The 19,211-nt window shown below is 33.3% G+C and overlaps 1 pseudogene; it reads right to left on the bottom strand.

Annotated features, from left to right (window-relative positions):
* Positions 1–454: 454 nt before the first annotated feature.
* On the bottom strand, positions 455–18,967 carry LOC115882680 (annotated as a pseudogene).
* Positions 18,968–19,211: the final 244 nt, after the last annotated feature.

Here is a 19,211-nt window from a genome sequence, read left to right as displayed (position 1 = left end):
TTGGTTAGGTTAGGTTAGATATTCTGGTTATTTGGAGGATGGTAATGCATTGGTTAGTCTGGTTATTTGGAGGGTGTTAATGCATTGGTTAGCCTGGTTATTTGGGGGTGTTAATGCATTGGTTAGGTTAGGTTGGTGGGGAGTGTTTGGAAGTACGCAGATCACATCGATTTCGGAATCTTACTGAACAAACACGGGAAAAAATATATTTTTAAACAATTGTGCTAAATACTGTGTAATGATTTTATTGTCAATTTATTTTTATAGTGTTTTTGTTTTGCCTCGTTTATTATATTTTTAATTTTTCGTGTTCTTAAAGTGCGTACTAAATGTAAAAAAAATGAATATAAAGTAGAACGTTTTCGTCGATTTTACACAGGGTGAGTATGGCAACACTGTGCATAACCTTGTATTTTACTGTCATAATAGGGAGTTTTCGCATTGAAATGTAGTGAAAATTTGGAATTTTCAATTATTTTTTTTCGTAGAAAAAGTGGTTCATCCAACAATTTTTTTCTTTTAAACCATTCCATTAACTATGGGATCCACATTAAAAATTAAAAAAACCACGATTTCGTGGGGACCTGTTCTGCACAAGACCCTGTAAGATACAGCATATTTGATATATAAAAAGATACATACATCTTGAACCGAATGGAAGCATCTTGATACAGCATTATTTGGTTACGCAAAATATACATAAGAAACATTATTTGTTTATTGCAGAATATTACCCTATTGGTCATAGTGCTGATACGAATAATGTCATGTTCTCTGAATCAACGTTTTCTTCAAAGCGATTCTCTGTAAAAAACTGTTTTTTTATTTGTTTATTATGTGGACACATGTGCTGTATCTTCCGATATATTTAATCTAAAGTTCCGCGGCTTTGGGCTTGTTATGTTGATGGACGTTATTTGATAACAGTAAATTCAACATCTCCATTTACCACGGTAGTTCCTTTCCATCCCATTGGACAAATCCTCCATTATGTTTTTCGTTCAGCTCTTTTATAACCTTTACAATTCCAGAACAGCTCGTATCTACAGAAAGTGGTGCACGTTATTGCCACCCATGTCTGTTTTCACCCATCCTGGGTGAATACAGGTCACCAACACACCTTGACTTTTCAAGTCGATGCTTAGGATTTTTTGTAGCCATGTTTATTGCAGCCTAAAAACACAGAATTTATTCTTTCACCAGCAATAATAATGAGATTTACAGTTAATTGATTGAAACAAAAATATACAGTCTTAAATAATGGTCATTCTTTTTTATAAAACAAAGGGAGTTTATCATTAAATAACTTTCAATTTGACGTTTAGTTCATAAAATTATAATATTATTAGGGTATGTCATAAAGAGAGTGTTCGCGTTTAAACAGCTAATTCACTCTCCCAATAGTTCAGTCATTGGGGATCAAAAAGGGGCCTTCTTGGAAAAAAGTCCGGAAGTTTTTGAAACTTTGCAGGTTTATAGGTTTTGGGGTCCTAACTAAAATCCATAAAATGCACATCTCCAGACTTGCGGCCGGCGCCGCCACCTTGCAAAGACGGCGCCCAAAATCGGTATTTTGTAAATATCTCGAAAACTATGCGTTTTTCGTAAAAAAAACTTGAAGAGAGAAAAATTAAAGAGAATAAAATTTCCTATAAAAAAGGTTCTATGGAAATTTTCGCGAAAGTCAACCGTTTAGGCGCAAAGTCCCTGGAAATTTTACAATTTTGCTTAAAGTATGATATATTATGTATAGGCGATTTTCCGAAACCAAATGTCGATTAGGGTTTACTAAAACTAGTTTTAGTTTAGTTTCTTCAATTTTGTCATAAAACAGTGGCATATCATTAATTCTTACCACGAACTTACCACCAGGTTCAGCATTGGTCTGGTTGTACCAAAGATGCCGAAGAATGGGGTTGGAAGAAAACAAAAACAGGCATTACTCCAGTCACAACGTTGACAGATCCAGCTCCAAAATCCCTATTGGCATTTTTATCCTGTAACTGCAAAACCAACAACTGTGGTAAATCCTGCGGATGCAGAAAAGCAGGATTAAAATGATCAATGATTTGTGCATACTGCAATGGGAAATCCTGTGACAACGTCACTGAAGTGTCACTTGACGAATCCGATGAAGAGGAGTTGGGCTTGCCTGTAGTTATCCCTCTGGCGGCTGAAGATGAAGAGTTGGACGAATTGAGAGACTACCCTGAAGAGCCCAGCACAGCACACACGATCGACACACAGCAGCACAGCACAGCACACACGATCGACTTTACATCAAAGACCCAGGTCCGTCGGGCTTGTGCAGATATGTTAAAGTTTTTATCTAGTGGAATAGGCCTCCGGGGAGACCACGTTAAAATAAACGCCCCATGACTTTACCTCTTGGGTGGTGTGGAAACAAGTACACATTTTCAAAAATTAAAATTAATTATTCATAAATGAATGACCGAATTAATGATACGCCACTGTTTCATGACAAAATTAAAGAAACTAAACTAAAACTAGTTTTAGTGAACCCTAATCGACATTTGATTTCGAAAAATCGACTATACATAATATATCATATTTTCCGCAAAATTGTAAAATTTCCAGGGATTTTGTGCCTAAACGGTTGACTCTAGCGAAAATTTTCATAGAACCTTTTTCATAGAAAATTTTGCTCTCCTCAAATTTTTGCGAAAAACGCATAGTTTTCGCGATATTTACAAAATGCCGATTTTGGGCGCCATCTTGGCAAGATGGCGGCGCCGGCGGCAGGTCTGGAAATGTGCATTTTATGGATTTTAGTTAGGGACCCCAAAACCTATAAACCTGCAGAGTTGCAAAACTTCCGGACTTTTTTCCAAGCAAAAAACCCCAATGACTGAACTACAATACATTACCCCTAATTTATTATATTAGCTCGAAGAGACCCATTTTCTCATGATATTTTGACGATGTTTCGAGCATTATGAAACCCCATCATCAACGGCAAAAAAATCTTCCGATTTAAATGATATTTGGTGTGTCGATAGATTGGACCAAGGCCAACGTGACCGTGTACGACACGTGTCACTGTGACAGTTAGTTTTGACGTAAGAAACGTCAAAATTTGATGTCGTCCGATAGCGACAAAATTTGATGGGTAGGCTATGTGAGCGACGGTGTACAGGGTGTCCCATTTTGGTTGAAATCATACGGTATCTCCGTTATTAGTGAAGATAGAAGGGTGCGGTTTGCACAAACCTGTCTCACTTTTTGTCAAACGGAAGATGCCGTAAACAAAATTTTCATAGTCCTCTTCGTTTCCGAGCTACAGGGTCTTTTCGAAAATTTTGCAATTTGGGACACCTCCTGTATCTCTGTTATTGTTAAAGCTATCGAGAAGGTGAAAACTGTTTATTGTAGAACTTTTTACGTAGAATACAGTGGCGTAGTCTGTTTTTCTAAAAAAAAATATTTTTGAAAATATGAACTAAAGTTATGTTTTTTTAAATAGAACATCCTGTATATTTATAAATCATATGATCTGTCTTGCCATAAGCTTCTTAAAAATATATATCACTCTATTTTTATTTTCACTATTTACTGCAATATTTAAAAGTTTTTATTAAAAGATCATATTTATTAGTAGGCCATGATTGATAATAAAAGAAACTAAAGAATTATTAAAAGTATACTGCATCTGTCTCTTGTTTTATTTTGGGAGCCGCTAATAAATTCTTTATATATTAGGGAAACTTAACTCTCTACCGCTATTTATAAATCGTGGAATATGTGTATACGTAAGAATAATCTATCGTATCGGAAATTTTAGATATTCCTTTAGCTAATTTACGTGAAATATACTTTCAGCAAGATGGGGAACATTCCCCTCATAACTATGGAAATATTAGAATACTGTTAAATTATTATTTTTCAAATCATTAAATTGGAACCAATGAACGCATATTGATAGCCTCCCCGATTTCCGGATTTCGCCGTTCTCGATTTCTGATTTTGGGGATTTTTGAAATACGAAATATATGTGGGCACTACAACAATGTCGAACACCTGAAAAATGCTTTAATAATTCAAGATTTAGATATTTGCAAACCCATCCCGTTATAAAAAAAAGCTGTTACCAATGCTATGTTACCAACAGTTATTTCAAAAGTAAAATATATCAATCCCAAATAAATTTTAATATGTGAATGACTATTTTAGTAAATACCATTTTGATTTTTTGTTATTTATCACGGCCTACTAATAAGAAAATGATATATTTTAAATATTGCAGCAAATAGTGAAAATAAATATAGAGTGATATATATTTTTGAGAAGCTCGTAGCAAGACAGATCATATGATTTATAAATATACAGAGTTCCATTTGAAAAAACATAACTTTAGTTCATATTTTCAAAAATATTTTTTTGGTAGAAAAACAGACTATGCTACTGTATTCTACGTAAAAAGTTCTACAATAAGCAGTTTTCGCCTTCTCGATACCTTTAACAATAACAGAGATACAGGGGGTGTCCCAAATTGCAAAATTTTTAAAAAGACCCTGTAGCTCAGAAATGAAGAGGGCTATGAAAATTTTGTTTGCAGCATCTTCCGTTTGACGAAAAAGTGGGACAGGTTTGTGCAAACCGCACCCTTCTATCTTCACTAATAACGGAGATACCCTATGATTTCAACCAAAATGGGACACACTGTACACAGTCCCACCACTGCAAAGTTGGATACGGCGTTTCGTTTACATCTTCATCAGGGTAGAACTAAGGATAATGAAGAAAAATGTGGGTCGATTTCGGCATAATTGGAGACAGGGGGGCAATTTTTGGCTATTCGTTTCCTTGCAAATTGTTCGCAACTTTTCGATCAACACTAAAATCCAATTTTTAAGTGTTCGTATTTTTGCGTATTAGCAAATTTCCCTGCGTTCTCTTGCGAGCGGATCGACAGCATCGTAAGGGTATGTTTTCTAAGTGCGCTTATTAGATTTGATAGTTCCAAGTTTGCAGTTGGGTTTAGGTGTATCAATAATAGTAGTGGATGATTTAATGAACGTTTTGGCCATTGGAAACCTAGAAAATGCAGAACTGCAATACCGCCCTAATGTTTTGCGCAATCCGGGGAATGCGTTCATAGAACTGAGTGAAAGGCAATTTATTAAAAATAAAAATATTTCGGTTATCCAAAGAGTTGTGCCGTTTCTTAATTCAGTTACTTGAGCCGTACATGCGACCACAAAGAAGACTGATTGGGATGTGCAAAGCCGGGTAACATTTTTCTCTATTATTGTATATCTATGAAGTAACATTAAATTTTAGATTTTAGCTTTAGCTGCTTTGAAATTTTATGGAAGTGGTTGTTACCAGCCGGATATTGCTTTAAATAAATACATCGATATGTGCCAAGCCACGGTTTCTCATTCAATTGATGAAGTTACCAACGCTCTAAACCATCCAGAGATATCCGATCAATGGGTTGAATTTACAAATAATTTTGAAAAACTCAACAGAATTAGAGAACAGTATGGGTTTGCAATACGGGTATTTATTGCATTGCCTATTGCAATTGCAATTTCTTTACAAATATTAACGTTGCTTTTTGCTTTTCTGTAACATTAGTTCCACGTTTTTTTCCATTATTAACCCACTTGACCAACAACACAACAAACCTCGATTATCGACACAAAGTAATGAAAAGTAAATAAACAGTAAAAAATACGGTTAAACTGGAGAGAATTTAGTTTTTCACTGTGATTTGTCGACGTTGCCACAGTTCCGGCTCGTAATTTTGCGTACGCTCACGACAATCGCAAATTAAGATGCGAAAATGGCTGAAAAATTGAATTTTTAAAACGCATTCGTTTTCTAACACTCGCAAAGTTGCGCGTTCGCATGTAAACGATCAATTCCAAAAATTGCCCTCCTGGGGGGCAATTTTTGGCTATTCGTTTCCTAGCAAATTGTTCGCAACTTTTCGATCAACACTAAAATCCAATTTTTAAGTGTTCGCATTTTTGCGTATTAGCAAATTTCCCTGCGTTGTCTTGCGAGCGGATCGACAGCATCGTAAGGATATGTTTTCTAAGTGCACTTATTAGATTTGATAGTTCCAAGTTTGCAGTTGGGTTTAGGTGTATCAATAATAGTAGTGGATGATTTAATGAACGTTTTGGCCATTGGAAACCTAGAAAATGCAGAACTGCAATACCGCCCTAATGTTTTGCGCAATCCGGGGAATGCGTTCATAGAACTGAGTGAAAGGCAATTTATTAAAAATAAAAATATTTCGGTTATCCAAAGAGTTGTGCCGTTTCTTAATTCAGTTACTTGAGCCGTACATGCGACCACAAAGAAGACTGATTGGGATGTGCAAAGCCGGGTAACATTTTTCTCTATTATTGTATATCTATGAAGTAACATTAAATTTTAGATTTTAGCTTTAGCTGCTTTGAAATTTTATGGAAGTGGTTGTTACCAGCCGGATATTGCTTTAAATAAATACATCGATATGTGCCAAGCCACGGTTTCTCATTCAATTGATGAAGTTACCAACGCTCTAAACCATCCAGAGATATCCGATCAATGGGTTGAATTTACAAATAATTTTGAAAAACTCAACAGAATTAGAGAACAGTATGGGTTTGCAATACGGGTATTTATTGCATTGCCTATTGCAATTGCAATTTCTTTACAAATATTAACGTTGCTTTTTGCTTTTCTGTAACATTAGTTCCACGTTTTTTTCCATTATTAACCCACTTGACCAACAACACAACAAACCTCGATTATCGATACCAAGTAATGAAAAGTAAATAAACAGTAAAAAATACGGTTAAACTGGAGAGAATTTAGTTTTTCACTGTGATTTGCGACGTTGCCACAGTTCCGGCTCGTAATTTTGCGTACGCTCACGACGATCGCAAATTAAGATGCGAAGATGGCTGAAAAATTGAATTTTTAAAACGCATTCGTTTTCTAACACTCGCAAAGTTGCGCGTTCGCATGTAAACGATCAATTCCAAAAATTGCCCCCCAGGCTATAAATTTTAATAATTGACTATATAATTTTAATAATTTACTTGGTCACGAAACTTTTTTATAGTATTTTTTTTATATAAAACTAAAATTTACAAAACAGTTTGCATTTTTAACTATTTTTTAAGTACAGAAAAAAAACTTTTATAGATAGAAGATGATTTTTAAAAAAGAAAGTACTTTAAAAATGTGTTAATTTCTCGTTTTTTTAAATACGTACTTAATAAGTATTATTTTTTAGCTGAAAGTACCCCGCGCTAAATAACTTAATATTTTTATCCTAGGAATTTTTAAACGATACGATTAGATAAAATAATATCGTACTTATAAGTTTAGTTTTGTTTTTGCAAGTCAGAAATGCTAATAGACAGGTATGTCACGAGAAGGTAATTGATATTATGTCTGTATCCACAGTATATTATAATATAAATTTAAAAGAAAAAATTTTTTTTTTTTCAAACATCACAAAAGTATTAATTTTGCGACGTAATTGACAATATAAGTACAAAAGTCATTTTAACGCCTAGTAAGTAAAGCACTTTTGCGCCTAAGCATAAAAGTGTGAAAATAATATACAGTAAAACTCCCATATAGCGGCCACAAAAATTTTCAAAGGAATGTGGCCGTTAAGGGAAGTGGCCACTATTGGGAACAATAAAATACAGATACCAATGTAAAATGCCTTTATTTTGGAAACGTGCAAAGTAATTAAAATTAAGTACGAGCATGTAGTACAAACACACAATAAGTGTTAATAAATGATCTTCAGTTTTAGATTTTGGCACAAAAAATAATTCAGTTGTTACAAAAAAACTTTATTACATAAGAATTTTTGAAAAAACTTACAATGTATACATATGTATTTTACACATAGGTATTCTTATATACATATACAATTGACTTTAAAAAAGTTACAAAATGATAACCTTATTTTATATGGTGAAAAACTGATTAATGGTAGTCTGCTTTTAAATTTTTAATTTTGATTTTTGTAATTTCACTTTCAAATTTCATCAAAGTATGGGCAATATCAACCGCTAGTTCGTCTTTTGTTTTGAATCACCAAAAATTCTGAATGTCTCTTAATTTTTCACATACTTCACTCATATTATTTATAGATGAACACAGAATGTCTTGGCCTTCATCTTCTTCCTCTTCGGCTTGAGTGGAGTCCTGTCTGTCCTTGTTGTTTGTAAATTCCTGGATTATTCCCTGCATCTCTAAACTAGGATTTTCCGTAGGGACATCTGAATCGACACAGTCTTCAACAGTCACTTCATCCACATCTGCAGACTCACCACAAATTGTTTTGAAGTTAATATTATGTCTCTTGCAAAACTTATTTAACCAGCCAGTTGAAGCCTTAAATTCACTAAGTTTCAAGGATGTAGATACCTCAAGAGCTTTTTCCCGAATTAAGGTTCCCGATATAGGTATGTTTTTGTTCCTTGCCTTACAAAACCATTCGTAAACTAGTTGATCGATTGCAAATCCTGTTTTAGGAAACTTTCGTTTTTTATCTGCATTGCATCCTTCTTCTTCAAACATTTTTTTATATTCCACTTTGTTTTTTAAAATGTCGTTCACTTGCGTTCTTCCAACACCAAACTTTTCCGCCAACTTTCGAGCACTGCTGTTATATTTTCATTTTACGTTTCAAAGACATGGTTGCTGTTCTTTCAGAGTAAGAAACTAAACTGATTCTATATCTCCCAAAAATTTCAGCAAACTACTGACGAATTTGTATTGTATTTGTCACTCTCTGTACCTACTTCTCAAACAAATTACAAATGTTTATTGCTTGGAATTTCCTAAAGTGTCCTGAAGCAGCTCTTGTTAGACAAAAAAAAAGGTTCGAAGGGTTCGGTTTTTGGCCGGTATTGGGGCAATAAATTTAATGGGTTTTTCCCTAAAATGTACCTTTGAAGCGGCCGGTGACCGCTTTCGGAATTAACGTTATTGAGAAATATTTTAATATAGGAATTCCCCTAAGATTAATTCAAACAACTGAAAATTGACCGCTAACAGAAGTGACCGCTTTTTAGAAGTGGCCGAAATGGGAAGTTTTACTGTATTATTAAATTGACATCAAGTGTCAAATTCAACAAGCGTAACCATAGTTTCTCGATATATAATTAAATACAAGATATGACTTTTAAATTTTTTTATATTATTTGGAACGTTTGAAATAGTTTAAAAACTTATTTGTGGCGTTTGAAAAAAATGGCGTGTTCTATTCGGAGTAAAAATGACTTTTTGTGCCCTCGGCTGTATGTAAACGTACAGCCTCTCCACAATAAGTGTCATATTTACTCCTAATAAAACAATACCGGGTGCGTCTCAAAAGTGGCTCACCCCTATAACTTTTTTATTTTTTCAGATAAAACAACGAGATTTGGTGTGTTAGTATATGACATAAATTAGGATTGATTGACATATTCAATTGTTTTCAGTCACTTCCTGTTTCACCGGAAATGACAGATGATGAAATTTTATTTCGCATTTGGTTTATTTGAAATTGTAACCTGCGGTTCATAACAACAATTTGGCTCGAAATACCAAGTATATGGTATCAAATTTCCATGGTATCGACATTAGACGACTAAATCTATTTTTCCAAGGCTCCTTGATTAAAACTTAGTGTTTTTAACACAGCCATGGTACTCTAGATTGAAATTTAAAATACAATTTGTTTTTGGGCGAATATGTCAAAAGTTGCTATACGATATGCCATTCTATTCAGAGTATCATTTTCTATCGTATAAAGTAAAAAAATACCGAGGGTGCCATTTAAAAAACAAAAGTTGTAGTCATTTCCGGTGAAACAGGAAGTGACCGAAACCAATTGAATACGGCAATCAATCCTAATTTATGTCATATACTAACATACCAAATCTCGTTTTTTATGTGAAAAAATAAAAAAAGTTATAGGGGTGAGCCACTTTTGAGACGAATAAATAAAAAAATCGTATAGTTTCCGATAATTAGTCTTTTGCTAAAATTCGCAATTACCACACTTTTAATTAAGTTGTGAATAATGGACTATACACAACTATAAAAATTTGTTAGTTACAACCACATCATTAATCTACATTTCAAATATCATATATCGATCTTTTCAAAGTAATCGATATATTTCTCGCCATTCCTAACAAAAAAGGAAAAAGTCAGTTTAAAGGTCAGAAGTCTTGTAGAATACATACAGTTCTAATATAATTAGAACTTGTATTCATACGTTTTGTTTGTTTTATTTTTTCATTGTTGATTCTTTTAACATAATTTCTTCTTTATTTTACTATACCTAATTAACGAAAATTCTATTTCAACAAATAGAACAATAAATATTAAAAATAGCCTCTGACGAAACACAATCCTTTTGGAATTTGCAAGTCAGAATCCTTCAACAAGTAATTACTATATTATCCTGTTAGGCATTTCGCGCAATGCTAAAAACATAAATATCACACCGACAACGTATGCGTCACAAATTATCCTTTATTTATCCGTTATCCTGCGATAATAATTACTGTGGTTTTTGCTTGTAACGCTGATCTGATCTCCGATAAAATAACAATAAGATTTCTGTTGCTACGTGTATAGATAAACTAGAAATATAAATTTCTAGTTTAGTCTATGATTAAAAGATAAAACTATTATTGGCAGATTATTGTCTAAAAACTTTGGATAACTATTTTTCAGGTCTCAAAGAGATTTATCTCTGTAATAAAATAATTGTCATAAATAATATCTAATATAAATAAAACTAGCGTGTACCAGCGACTTCGTTCGCGTCGAATTAATCATTTGTAATGGTGAAGCAAGAATTTCTATTAACATACAAACTGGATAAAATTTTCTCACATTTATGTCAGCATGAGAAAAAAACAATATGCGGATATTATTATATAACTTGGTAATATTGAGTGCCAACCCTAGTCTGCACTAGTTTGGAGGAATCATCATTTTTGGGTCGAAACGACGTTGGATACCGACGTTGGCTAGAAGCCTAATTTAGGTACAAACTGCAACGTTGTTTAAAATCTAATTCCCAGAAATACAAAACTAATATGGCGTCTAAGTCGCGTTTTATCCTAAATTGGGATAATTATAGTAAAAATATTATTTTTATGATTTAGTTAGAGACATATGTCAGATGGCAGTGAAGGAAAACAAAACAAAAGTATTTAAGTGTGGAGCAGTAGTTCCCAAACTTATTTTTCTCGTGGACCACTTTCAAAATTTTACTGGTTTCGGTGGACCCCCTGCTGCTACATTTCTACCACATTCTTAAAGTCGCCAAAAAATAAAAATTGTGTCACTTCTGAGTTCTGTCCCTATATTCCGATATGTAAAATAAAAACGAAAAAATGGTACATTTTATATCACTTTATTTATTAAAAGAATAGAATTACAAGAAAAAATATTAAGGTAATAGGTTCAGGTCATAATTTTTAATTAATGGGAAGGATGTAATATCTGATGGAGTGTCAGCAAACGATCAATGTTTGGCTTTATTTTGTGAGCAACTAACTTGCAAATCCCCCCGCTCTGTGATGTTTAATTTGCTCCTTTTTTTTTTTGTTAAGAGGTTTGTAACGGCACTAAAACTCCTTTCGACAAGGTATGACGAGGGAAAAGCTATTAAAAATTTCCTTGCGATTTCCCACAGTCCAGGATATTTTTCGGGTATTTCTGCTTGCAGCCAAAATGTTGGGTAGCCTTTTCTAAATTTCACCTTCAGCTCCTCATTAGTGCTTAGCTCGAGCAGCTCCTCTTGTAATACAACATTGGCCACTTCCGTTTCATCAAATGGATTTATGATCCATGGTGGTATATCCATCGTCAGTATATCTTCAAACCTGGTTTTGAAGTCATCATGCAGAGCACTTAAATGTTGACTGTAGGTATGGATATCCTCATCAATACATTCTACCTGCGACAAGTTTGGAAATTGAGAGAATTCGCGCCGACTAATGTTTTGCTTCATAAATTTCAATTTCCCAAGAAAAGCCGAAATTATCCCCTTTGTTTTTATTAAATTCAGGCTGTCCCCTTGTAACTGCAAGTTAATATCATTAAATTTTTTAAACAAATCTGTCAAATACGCAATGTCTGCTTTGAATTTGATCAAGTTTTCTTTTAAATCTGGATCTCTACTTTCTAAGAACTCTAATATGGAATCGAAAACAGAGTAAAATCTCGTTAAGCATGCACCTTTCGACAACCAGCGTACTTCAGTATGTAAGAGCAGTCGTTGGAAGTCTTCATCATTTTCGTCGCACAATTGAGCAAATAAACGCGTATTCAATGCATTGCTTCTGATTTTGTTGACAGCTTTTATTACAAAATGAAGAGATTGGTTCAACCTGTCACTTAAATGTTTTGCCACAAGATGTTGTCGGTGGATTACGCAATGAATAGCTGTAAGTCCTGGTATAATTCTTTTGAGATGACTTATAAACCCACGATATCGCCCGACCATTGCAGGAGCTCCGTCTGTTGCCACTGAAATAATGTTTGTAAATGGGATCGATTTTTCCGTAAAAAAATTACTCAGGACATTAAATATTGATTCGCCTTTAGTGTCAGTCTCCAAAGTTCTGGCAAATAGCAATTCTTCGTGAATTTCTTCCTCAACAATAAATCGGACATATGCCAATAGTAATGCTTCATTACTGGGTAACGTTGACTCGTCCAGTTGTATAGAAAAATGAGTTTTTTGCAGATGATTGCACAAAAAGCTTTCGATATCAGAGCTCATTTCATCAATGCGTCTTTGTACAGTATTGTTACTTAATGGAATTCTTTTTAGTACGTCAAATGGAGATTTGTGCAAAACAGTTTTTAAAACCTCTTCAACAGCGGGTAAAATTAATTGTTCTCCGATAGTGTGCGGTTTTCCAGATTTTGCTATAAGTAATGAGATATTGTAAGATGCCCGCAAGCCATCATCGTTACTTTGAGATGTTGAAGCGAACATACTGTGCATGGTGGGTCTCTTTCCATATTTTTCTTTCAATGTTTGAAAATATTTTAAATCTTTACCTATTTTATCAGTATGACACCTTTTTAGATGATCTTCGAGCTTTGATGGTTTCATAGAGTCATTGCTCAAAACTTTGTTGCATAATAGGCACATGGGCAATTGTTTGTCTGCCTCTGATGGAACAAAACCATATTTCAAATAATCGATACTATATTGTCGACATTTTTTCTTTGCTGTAGCCATGTTTCGTGTCAGTTACCTTACCTGTAAAAAAAAATGTTTTAGTAACCAGAGTTTTTTCTGAATATAGGTATCACACCGCAGCCTTTGTCAGCACGCGGAAATAGAATTACGGCTTGTAAAGGGACCAACTAATAAACCGCTGAGACAAATACAGACGTTTTCACAAAACGGTATCAATTTTAAAGTACATAATTTACCACTAATTTTTTTAATAGTATAAATAAAAAATTGGTGTACTCAGTATCGAATACTGATCATATTTGTGTAGGAAAAAATAAAAGTCGAAATCCCAAAATTGTCCATAAAAACGATAACTAACATTTTATTAAATCAATGAGTTCACGCGCTCCGTGTATTTGCGTATTTTGTCTGCGGCTTCATTGTTAAAACGTGACAAACTGGCATCGAAGTCCAAGCCCCGCCCTTTTTCCCGTCGCCCGCGCACCGCTCGCTCTTTCCGAAAAGGAATAGTTTTGATAAAATAGTTACTTCAAAACCAATTTAAAATGATTATGAAATTACTGTTTTATAAAATTAGTAGTTATTTGCAAGAAAAATTACAAAAATTAATTGCTCTGCAATATTGCTTATTCGGCCTTTTAGAGAGGCAGTGTTTCTCTCGTGAAAAAAACAATTGAATAAAACGTGCTGTGTTTGTCTTCAAATCGAAAGAGGACAATTAAAATATCTGTAAGTTACTAAGTTACCTATCTATACAGGCCGTTGTGATCAACCGACTAGTACACGTAAAGCAAAATACTTAAGTACTATAACAAAAAAAGGTAGGTTACTTACTTTTCTCCGGCACTAGCAAACACAGATATAAATTTTCTCACAACTTTTTTCCAAATTCCGCCTTTTTTTTCGAAATTCCGGAAACAATGAATGCGTTTGCCTTTGGCATCAAGTATTTATAGTGGTGATCAAGTTCATGTCTGAACAAGCATTAAGCATTGTCGGGCGGATAGCGCTTTTGCAACTCTGTACACGAAATTGTACGTAATATCGAATACGCAAGTTTGGACAAGTAACAGTCGCTTGCCTTATTAAAATATTATCTGCTTAGATAGGTACTTAAAACAATGTAGGTAGGCCCTTATAAAAACTATGCTTACATTTTTGCTCTTTACTATCAAAAGCAGATAAATTTTCGTGGACCCCCATTAACATCTTATGGACCCCCATTTTTTGTTCACGCCTACGTAGACCCCCAGCAAGTCTCCCGTGGACCCCTGGGGGTCCACCTGGACCACTTTGGGAATCACTGGTGTGGAGGATGTTTGAAGATCATAATTATTGAAACACTTTAACCGACTCTGTAACTCGTTACCCAAGGCAAAAAAGTTAAACGCAAACAACTTTATTGATAAATGTATTGTTTCTACTTTGAAAAATACCAATGGGCCTTAAAATTAAAGAAGTTTTAAAAATTATCTTGAATTTTTTTTTAGTAAAATGAGAATAATTTATTCGCAGTCGAAAAAATTGTTTCCGCGTGTTTTTTAGGATCAAATATTTCAAGTAGTTTCAAAAAGCAGGAATTGCTATTTTAAGAACGAAACATTTAATTATTTAACAACATGGCGGCTTTCACTTTGTTGTTTTGGAGATTAAGATGGAGTAGTTCAAGTAGTCGCATACTGGACTAATAAAGTCGCAGTTCGGCCTTAACAGGTAGTATACTCGTCGCAAGATTGCCTAATTTAGTCATCCTAGAGTCTAGCTTGTGCCGCACTCTATAATCTAAATAAACGAGGGAGTGGATAAACTATCGGTAATATATGTCGATATAATATACATCCCCTATAATTACATCCCCTAGCTTCTAGCCACCCTATCTCGGTTAATTTTGATCCGAACAAAAAAAGTCATCTCAATCATTTTTATGTAAAATTTGACGCCCCAAAACATTTATTTGAACTTTTTTTTCTAATTCTTACCGTTTTTCCAAACGTTCGAAAACATTATTTTATTTATTTATTTCACCCCTTCTCGGGGATGAATTTAAAAAAATCTTTCACAATTCGTTTTTGGATCTTTCGAAGTAAATTATATCAAAAATTCAAACTTTTACCAAAACTTTTGCGCATTTAAAGGCTTATTTTCTTGGACTAGTTGTCGAATCGCTTCCTCGTCTAAAAATTTCACCACGCGCCACTGCAAAAATAACACAGTAACGATTAACTATTTAGTAAATTTATAAAAGAAATTATGATGAAGAGTATCGAGAGATGGCGCTTCATGGCGTTCTTGAATCGTACAGAAAGAAAAAAAGCGGTCAAGGAGCAAAAAGTCAATTTTGAATTAAAAAAAAGTGAAAAGAAATCAATCATGAATCAAAAGTGATCGAACATAGATAGCTAGTCGTTATTGTGTTATTTTTATAGCCACATAGAAATATGCAAAAATATCCAATTGCTAATTATAATTAAATAAGCTATGATAATAGTTCTTTGGTAGCATACTAACCTTAGAGCATCGATAAGGATACAAACCCCCATCCTTATTGAGCTCTATAGAGCCTAAAAACGATGACATATTTATGACAGCCGCTTTTGAACATGAAATTGGTGCGTTCACATTTTTTGCTGCTGCTCTGTATAGAAGCGGAAGTAGCGCCTAAAAATTGCGTAAAATTATTTTCTTTTCATTCATCTCAAAAATCTATTTTAATAAATTCTATTTTTACGAAACAATAAAATATAGAACAGGATATACATGGAAAATGTGAATCCATTAAGGTGATGCATGAGTCATGTAACCTTGGTTTTTAATTAACTAATTCAATGTATGATCGAAAAAACGACGATAAAAGTCGTTGCATTATAAAACAAAAGCGATCTTCATTTCCAAAACAACTCTGACGTCTTTTTTTTATCGTATTGCACATAAAAAACCGCGGTACAATAGATAAACTATTGGAAAAAATTAAAACTAAAACAAATATTTAAATTTTCATAAAATTGTGTACTTATAATGAAATAACAATCTTTTAAAACAGAAAGTTCATGAAATGTTATTGATCTGCAATTTATTAAGAGCCCCCATACACGCTCATTCTTTAGCACGGGCTAACTGTGCAGGCCAGTTTGCGCAATCTAACCTGGTACTACAGCATGTGTGTCGCACACACGCAATTTTATAACACACTTTTTAAAATCTTAAGCAGGCGTACAGACGTACAGACGTACTGTACTATAGATCACAAAACATCCCCCTTTAGAACTTTTTCTTTAATGGCCATAAGCGGGAGTAAAAGACCAACCGCCCGAACAAACACTAGAGGCGCCACCGGTCATCAAATGGTGTAAAAATTGCGAAAATTTAATCATCGAATTTTGACACAAGGGGACGCGCTTAACTTTGTTTTCAAACTATATTATTAGACTTTGTTGTATTTTGTGAATGTATAAATGCTTTATTAGTATAAAGTTGCAAAATATTATTTTAAATTATATTACATACATATTTAAAATTCAAATATTATGATATATATGTCAGTTGCCGTCTAAAATGTCATCTTGATAACAACAAGTTTAGATTGGAAAGCCCGTTATACGCGATCTGGCGCTGCTATAACGGTCGCTAAGAACAACGGCAAACAAAAACAGAAATAATTTTCTCTTGTCAAAGTCAGAATCTTCAAAAATCATAATAATCTTTCAAAATTTAAACCGCACCCATTAAAGAAATTCCGAAAAATGTTTATAGCGTCCATTTTCAAAGTAATTATTGCTATCTTGTGAGTTTAATTCAAGTTTTATTTACTCCAAGCGGTGATAATTGTGTAAAAGTGGCATTAAAAACTTTAAAAAGCTGTGCTGTGGACTGTGAACTGCAAAAACCATCGTGGATCGTGGCATAACGTCGGTTTCCAATGTTTCATAGGTATTTCATACTTCGTCCTTATATAAAATAAAGTTTCTTGTATGCAACACACTGTATTTTATTTATAAAATTAAACGAAAATAATAAATTTCAATAAACAATATTTGGCGATATCATTCCGGAAAAAGCCGGACCGCTCCGAAATTTTCAAAAGTTTTGGGTCGCGACCGTTGCAAGAATAGCGCCAAATAGTGTTTACATTGTCCTTATGGGCACTTTCCAATTTAAACTTGTTTCATTTATCTATGAGTTAATTATTGTCGGAAATAGTTAAAATCATGTTAAAATATTAAAATTTACAAGTTATAATTAGATATTTTATATGATTTCAAAAACAAAAACATAATGGTACCGCGTAATGTTGATATGCAGGTCCAAAACAAAAAGTGCCGTTATATTTTTCGGTTTTCGTTGTCAGCCGCAGAAGTTTCAGTGATTTTAGTGTTGTCGGATATTTTTATTTGTGAAATAGAAATATTGCGTTTGGATTGTAAAACTAAAAGTGGAAATTTTATTGCATTGTAAGTAAGCGTTTGTCCATTTTATATTTTACCTTTTTCATAATATGTTGAAATTTTATAATTCGTTTTATTTAAAAAATGTTAGAAAACAAGCTTGTAATCCTGTAATTGACATATAATTGTTATGTGATATATTCCATTTAAATGTAATATATTACTTTACAATTAAAACAAATGTAAATTTAAAAAATATATTAAAAATATATACAGGCATTAAATGAAATTTTTTGTGTGCGAACAAACACGATAGGCGCTTTATTATTTACTTTCATTTTTTAACATGACAGGCGAAGTTCTAAAGGGAGATGTTTTGTGCTATAGATTTTATAGTGAACTGTACATATGAAAAACGTCAAGTTTCCTTAGAACTGACGATTAATGACATTTTATATGTTTTTTTTTCCATAGCAACTGTTAAAATTGCCTTATATCTATCAAAAATAGTAGATAAAATAGTACTTTGTAGATTAAATAATACTTTAACAGCGAGGATAGGTTAAAAACTTTATTTCTTCTCGCACGTTTTTTAATTGCTTCCATTTTTGAAAATTTTTGTATTCCTTTTCATAAGTTATTCGGGACTTAAATAGAAATAGTTTGGATAAGGCGTTTGTCGCCTCAGCCTGAATATCTGTTGGTAATTTACTTATTTCGTTCTGAGCCATTTCTGGCTCCAATTCAATCAGCAATCGACACGAAAGAGAATTAAAAAATATTGACTCAGAACTGACAACTAAAGAGACAGCTTTATTTATGTGTCAAATTACATAGAAACCAACGCCAACCCAGCACAATATTTTTTGTACTCGTAATAAATTCCTTGAAATAATAATTTCTGAATATTTTTTAAAACGTAACTCGGTATGGAAAAAAATATTGTTTTATACACGACGATAAAATACAATTTTATCGTCTTGTATAAACAATAACTAAAAATTGGTAGGTGGTGAATGTCATCGACCGTCATGTCCTAGGTAAATAAAAGCCGTTTCTTTTTCATCATACGGTAGATACCTTGGTTAACATTATCGGTCCAATAGTATTGATGGCAAATGTTTCAGCCAATTGGTCGGCTTTTACCATATTTATCCTGGTGGATTTCGGAGAATATCCGGCATTATTGAATAAAACATTCAAGCCATCATCCCCGACAATAGATTCCACGTCTTTTGCAAAGCTGTCAAAAGTATCCGTATTTTTTACGTCTATAAAAATAATGGCCAATATGAATTTTACATAATCCAAAAAAAAGTTCCTTACCTAGCGTTAAGATGTGGACATTTCTATTATTTTGAGCTATTTCCCTCAATTCCTAAAATAAAATACATACATATGCTTATTGTCTTAAAACTTATATATTTTAAGGAGATATAAAAAATAAAGTATACCTATAACTAAACAAAATACGAAGTATACAGCGTGTTTTAAAAACCATGTGCTGTCTCTCGTGGGAATATTGCTCACGTAAAAAAAATATTTTTATATGAACATTCTGCTTTTGTTTTGTAGCTACAGGGAGTTAAAGTAATAATAAATAATAAACAACGGTTTATTGT

Source organism: Sitophilus oryzae, unplaced genomic scaffold (assembly GCF_002938485.1).
Source record: "Sitophilus oryzae breed Bouriz unplaced genomic scaffold, Soryzae_2.0 scaffold_179_pilon_pilon, whole genome shotgun sequence".
NCBI lineage: Eukaryota > Metazoa > Arthropoda > Insecta > Coleoptera > Curculionidae > Sitophilus > Sitophilus oryzae.
The sequence above is the reverse complement of the archived record's forward strand: the minus strand, read 5'-3'. Positions and strand labels throughout refer to the sequence as shown.